Raw genomic sequence first — 7,313 nt, forward strand, 5'->3', positions numbered from 1 at the left:
CACAATGCACTTCTCAGATGACTCACCTTGATGTGTGGAGAGGATTTTCGTCTCAATGATGGCGGATTCCCATTTCCTGCGTAACGGTGCTGAGTCTGTTTCACGAGGATATCCACATCTCGAGGTTAGTCCTGGGATCATCCAGTCACTGGACACGTAGCCTGTCCTGGATTGAAGGGCTACTGGCGGTCTGGGATATGGCGTAGCACATGAGGTTAGAATCTCGAAGGCAGCGTGGGAATTTCATACGCTGTCTCCTCTTGCTGGAGCCACTTAAGCGTGGCGACAACTATTTGATCTGCAGAACTAAGGGCTGTTCTAAGCCAAGGTCATCTAGGAGTTCTCACAATAAGCCGGGGCATCGTCATACATTATGCTTCGCTGAAAATTAAAGTCAAAAAAAAAATAAAAAATCTGGGAGGCTAGGAAAAGCTAGCAGAAGCCGTGGTGGTATCTAATGGTGTAGATCCAAAGTACAAAGTGGAAGTTCCGATATGCGCCGGGTCCTTTTCCTTGCAATGTTGGCCTAGAATATCAGCACGGCCTACCGGATAAAGCATAATATTCTCAGGGCACGATAATTTTATCTTAAATCAGACATATTGTCTCTTCATCAAAATGCATGGACATGGCAAGGCTTCACAAGACTTAAATATGTGCCAGGCCCAAGCAAGAATATAACCCAGAGCCAGAGCCAGAGCCAGAGCCAAGCTGTCCGTGACTACCAGCACATGAGGGTAACCGTAGTATTCTAAAGTTTTTGCCACTCACCAAAAGATCACCGTGTGTAAAGGGCACCCTAGTGGCCACCAAACCTTTGGTAGCGCGGGTTTATTGTCACACATGTCCGGGTATGTGTTTGGTAGGAAAGCCCAGACAGCTAGATGTTAGCGGAATCTCGTTGCCATGTGGATTGTTCTCAGAAAATCCTCATTTGTCCCAAATGTATGCATGCGAGATCCCACCGCTGCAAGGATAGCGGAGCATCCGTTTTCACTCGCACGTGGTCTTGGAGGCAGAGACAGATAGTGTAATGGGTGATCAGGTGACACTGGTCGCAGTGCGCGTGTGGACCCCGCAGACCGCCACTCATGGATGAGGCTTCTTCACACTCCCCTGGGCCTCCTCTCTAGCAGATCTCAATATCTCCCAGCGGGCGTATCTGGTTCGCAGACAGATCCCCCACTTTAGCATGTAATAATATACGGAGGGAAATGATTGGACATATGGCCAGTCGGCTCGTGCAACTATTTTACCATCTGTATAGAGTCATCTATTCAAGAGCTAGCGGCCTTGTATTTCGTTGAGCAACTGAGGGTTAGCCTGCTCTCAAGGTCACTAATATCAATTGACTGCAGAAGATAAAGACCGGCGAGAGGACACAAGCGATTAGTACAAATGTAAGGATTATTCAGAGGACAGTTACCCATCATACTGCTTTTTAAGATTCTATCCGGCTGTTATTTCAAAATGATTGGATTCAAAAAATTGCTATTTATAATTTAAAAGCTCCTAGGATAAGTTATTTGATCTTATCCGACAGTTAATGGAATCTGTTTGACCAAAAGGCTTGAAATTTGTGAATATCTGGCCTGTTATTAGATTATTTTAGAAAAGTTGCATCTTTAATATAGGCTGATGCTAATGTGTTCTTTACTTTCATCCCATGTTCAAGGACAATATTAAAGATTAATTCTAACGAGCTCTTGACTGTTTACTGTTGATTGTTGATACCTTCTTCCCACTGTCAATACTATCCTCGGCAATACCTCGGGTCCGTTGAAAGCTTCCGAGTGAATCTTCCGAGTGAATGGTAGTTAAGTGAACAGTGTTAATGCTCCTAAGCAAAAGTTGATTGATTCATATGATAGATGTAGGTCACCCAGCACAGAAATGTGATCTATCAGTCGCCAGCGGTAAGTTGCCGCTAGCTTGTTCTGACGAAAGGATATGTCCCGACAGCTAGTAAACTAGCCATCGAATGGAGTCAACCGAATGATCAATATTAATTATTATTTAGGCTAAAGACTGAATGAGGGCGCTGTTGAAATACCCTCAGACTCAGTGCCCCGTTACTCGGCGATTACAACGCCAAGATATCAGCTGAGCCTAGAATTACATATAATTTGTATGGGAACGTGGATTCCAATGCGACCAATTGATTAATAATGGTAAGTTACCACTGCATATCTCAACACGATTCTATCAAAAGCTTTATCAAGATATTCAAACACTAAAGAGCCTCTGCGGAACTGAGCAGTATTCCATACAGTCCAAGTAATCGCAGGGGGCTAGGCGTTAACCTATGCGCAAGGATGACTTGTACGACACGGACACCACATCAGAAGGGGGTATGTTTGTACGTCTTTACGGACCCATCGGACCCACCGGATGAACGGATGACTTTCTACGAAATAACAAACGTGAAGAGATTTTGACATAGTCCGGAAAGCGGGATGTGAGCCGGATCCTGCTTCTCGAAAGTTTGGGGTGTGTACCTTCCTAAAATATTGTAACTACGCACGAACGCAGCGCTAACGCCCCAACAACAAATTTATTCGCTACCACATACAAACCGATAACAGAAGGCAAGCTACTCGTCGATGATAACCCCAAATTCTGAACAGCGTTCCAACAAAATCGTGTCTCATTCGAATCATCGTTCAAGGAGTTAAACACGAGGTGCCGACGCCTCCACCCGTATGCGCGAACCTCAGATCAGTCAACTTACATGGCATACTGCATTGCACTTTACGGCTGCATAGGGGAAATAATTTTGAAAAAAAGAAAAGAAAACTGGCATTCTACTTTTTTTTGTTCCCTGTAGGAGTTCCCAAATCTCCTGGATTTCAATCCCCGTCCTAATAAACATACCTTAAAACGATTGACAAATGACGTCACGAAACTTACTTCAAGATTCCCTTCTAGTATCTATCTATTGAGACCAGCTAAGAGCATACAGACAGGTGCATTGAGAGCGAATTAGAACAAAGAGAATCAGTTCAGGATAAAAAGACTGATTATTTGAAGAGAACGTCATGCAATCGAAATGATGCACATGTTGTCATACATTGGTCAAATTCATGTTTTACATGGAACTGATACAAGTTCTTATTATGACCCAAGCGTGTCTAGTTGGCTCGATATTGAGATTAAGGGTTGGACAAATGTGGTTAGTGTGAAGAGCACGATACTACCAGTATCTATGACCCGTCTATACTGCCATGTCCATGCGTTTTAGTGATCGGACAAAGATTTCAAGTCCTATCACGAACCAATATAAACACCTTCGAATCCCTGACTTCTTCTTAACTTTCCTTTAGCCTGTTCTATTACCAACCCCCGGCCTTTTACTTATCTTCAAAAATTCAGGGATTGTACTTAATGGAGTTTTTTTATATAACCCCATATTTGGATATTCTTTAGTCGTTTCTACTCGAAGCTGCCACTGTTAAGATAGGATGTGTGCAGGCAAAATGAATACACCAATTATAGGCGTCTTAAAATGAGTGAATTGCTGGCGTTTAAGAGTTAGAATAACCCCTGATGGGAAGAGCACTCTATGTTCTCTATCATGACAGATAGTTGTAATAACAGTAGGACATAATCCTCCCTAAGAATACACGAGTATGCTTGGGCAGTGCAGGGGGTTTTGGGAGCTCTCAGCGTAGAACAGGGATGAGTCCTCAACACTGAGGGTTGGGGGTATATGTACGAGCCCCATACATAACCTACACTTGTAATAATTATACTCCTTCCTCTGGTCCATTTTGAAATAGTATCTCCGCAGGACTTTAGCTCGATTGAGACAATTATAAGCCCAGAAATACACCCAGATAAATCTCGATGATTATTTTCCTGTAAAAGTCCTGGAGGAAATGTTCCCGCATTCGCTACTTAGGAAGCTTTATCCTGGACCGGTGACTATTTAAGAACACGAAGTTGCGCACGTTACTATATTAATATCAATGTGCCTTACAACCTTCCTGAATTGCTCAAACTATCCACCCAGCCTAATTCCAACATGAGACTCTCACAATTTACTCCCCTCGTTTTCCTGTTGTCATTTGCAGTGGCACAAGACCCCAATAACCCCCACAACATGACCACTTGCCTGGTGAGAGACTCTAATACATTAAGACTCACCGGAAAAGGCTTGCTTACCAAATACATTATAATTAGCAAATGTGCAATGAGCAGGCCGCTGCCGCTGCAGGATGTACCTCCTATCTCCAGACCGAATGCACTTGTCCGAGTGTCCCATTCCTGAAGGCCCTCAACAAGTGTCTGGGAGCTTCCTGCTCAGCTTCTGATGTGCTATGTATGACTCAATATTCTTTATGTGCCATTTCTGAAGATCATTCTTTGAGCTGAAATCCTGACTAACTATTAAAAGTGTCCCTAAAGTTACATGTCAAGGAGTGCGGAGGGCCAATTGTGTGGCCCGAATAATGGAGCTGTATATCTGCTCTTGACAGAGACTAAGTGACGAAGGCATATGTCAGGCAGCGGAATATCCGTAAAGATTAGTACTAATGGGCCACTTGATTATACAGAAATGCATGAAGATGTATCGAATCATTGAGAGGTCTCTTGTTAATGGTATCCTACTCCCCCGTACTCTCGAGATTTCCCTGGTTACAGTATATCGCATAAAGAGGAATGGACGGATGTTTAATGACTCTGTCTCTAGGGGCCCTAGTAGTAATATCCTGGGTCCTCAGCAGATTACCAGGACTAATTCGCAATGATCGGAGGATAGGCCAACAAAGTGACCTCATCTTCGAAAGATACGACCGTAATAGCCATTTCCATTCCTCTGTAATGGATTTTCCTGCAAATGACATAAAGATAGATCATGTATTTTTATTTTTTATTTTTTACTATCCTGATATTGAGGAGCAGTGCTGGGAGGTCGTGCAATGTTGTGGGAGTCGGTCAATGGGCACCATTCGTCTTTGGCATCGCACGTATCTCCTATGAGTTGCTAAAGTTCGGTCACAGAGCACTTCGAGACCATCGTAGTTAGTGACAGGATGAGAAATCGATGTACTGGCTAGTACTGAACATGTCCAATAGAATCAGATGACTGATTGATTGAAGGTTGTTGAGATCGGTTGAGCGGTCTCAGGGGTCTATCTAGCTATGGCGTATTATGGCACCATAATTCCGAATCTCATACTAGGGTGCATTGGGTGAACGATGAATAAGCCTATCCCGAAGGGTCGAACTGAGGGTGGTCAAATACCACTAGAACAGTTAGCTCCCACGATCCCATGTGTAAGTGCTGTTCAATATAGCTGGCGGTGGAACGGAACTTCTCCAGGGTGTGACCCAGTCTGTCTGTCTAATACCTGACTACTAGCATCGCCTGTGCCGCGTTCGGAAGTTGTGTTTCCTATAACGTATGAGAACGTTTGCTTGCGGTGCCGGTGTCTGAGTGGCAATATCGAAATTTCCGACGCCAAGGATGGATGGAAACTGGCTAGCTTGTGAGCATCTGATTGGCCGGAACTCAGCCGGCCACTTAATGATGTTGGAAGACAAATGACGGCTCGCCTGGTTGGCCTCTGCCGATAGAACCACCGTCCTCGCCCCATCCCAGTCTTGATGTATTCTACTTAGGTCTTTACAAAGCGCATGCCTGATAGCTAGTTGGTCGGGCGACAAACTGAATCATATGTCCATACAGTGTCTAAATAGTCGAAAAACACAACATATACTGGTTGACATGATACGATTGGCTTATTAGTAGAATCACGGCCGTCGGGGTGGAGGATTGTTTGTATTTCATCAGGAGAAGAGTCCGATTCAAGGTAATTCCTTGTGAAGCGAGTACGGTGCCATGCCCAGGGAGGCACGGAAGCGGTATTCCAAGGGTTATATCTCCCCGAAAGATCACGAAGGATGATCTTCCAGTCCTTTTCGTGAGGTGCATCTTCAAACAATGGTTAGATAAGGTTGGCAAATTGCTCCAAGATATTATATCGATGCCACCTGCTGGCAATGCGTGGTATTGTGTGCGAGGTGAATAGTCGCGGAGTCGCCAAGGGATTCGGATGAGAATCGTGTTTCGCAAGGTCATAAATGTTGCGAGCTATATATTTCAAGCATCGTTCCTAGTATCTTCGGTGGAGTTTCTTGGGGCCCTTAGGTGGCTAATTCGGTACATCATGTTTCTTGGAGACAAGTCTTGGGATGATCGCGTAGGGAGACTGTTATCACCGCCTTAATTGCCGGCCTGGCAGGCGGAGATGAACCGGCAAAGGGGATTCACGGAAAAAGATTGCACCTTGAGTGCTTACGTGGTTCTTTTTGAGATTCGTGATATTCTAAAATTTGCTGTCAGAAGAGTCAAAACGGCACTTAAAGATGCAGAATACGTCCATGCTCTCCTGCCTGCTGAGTTAAAACTGGCATTATTTGCAGGGCCTCTAGAACATGATGTTTTATGCAAACCAACACCTTCACAATAGCATGTTAGAGAGAAATTGATGATAGTGGAAGCAGGAAAATTAAACATCTCAATAACATGATATCAAAGTGGGTTGGTGGACAAGTGCACATACCGATTTATCCATACGATATTGGGTGTCAGATATTCATCACCGAAATGATCAATTATCATCGTTGATAACAAGCTTTTCTGGTGACACAGTATATGATAAAGTTTTTGCCACTGTTGGCACCGTTTGAGCGGTCGTGGGAGTGCCGCAGAAAAGCTTCGATCACGCGTTTCAACATTCACCACCAACCTTTAGCTAGGTACCATTCCTCTGCGAGGAAATCTGGCTAAATTTTGCATAGGTAGCAGTTGATCTTTGAATGTTGGGACAGAGCTGTTGATCAACATGAAAAGGATGCGGCCGCATTGGAAAACACCCAATATGGTTCATCACCGAGGAAAATCTGGTGTAGCCATGGGCAGCAGCACGAAATTGACCGTGCAGTATGCAGCAGGTCAAAATTTGAGGGTCAATTTCCTTGGCTTTTCCCTCAGTCACCGATGATTGCTGTAACTGTGCAAGTTATGAGGCAGTTCACGGTTCTATAGATAAACCAAAACTATCGTCACCAAGAGAGCTGTTATCGTGACATCATTTCATCAGACCTGGACCGAAAAAAAGACCAGCCCTTGTCATCCTTACCGACTCTTTCTGCGAACACGATTGAAAGCACAATATCATAATCAACTACTGATTTCTTCTAGAGACGACGCAATCTATATATAAATACGTCAAACTTGCTGTTAGCCTCTGCCAACATACTTTGTTTCCGGTATGGAATGAAGCTGGACTCATCTTTGTAATTGA

The sequence above is a fragment of the Penicillium manginii genome (genome assembly GCF_028828005.1).
Source record: "Penicillium manginii strain IBT 31320 chromosome Unknown utg000007l:1.0-2284322.0:1.0-2285126.0, whole genome shotgun sequence".
Lineage (NCBI taxonomy): Eukaryota > Fungi > Ascomycota > Eurotiomycetes > Eurotiales > Aspergillaceae > Penicillium > Penicillium manginii.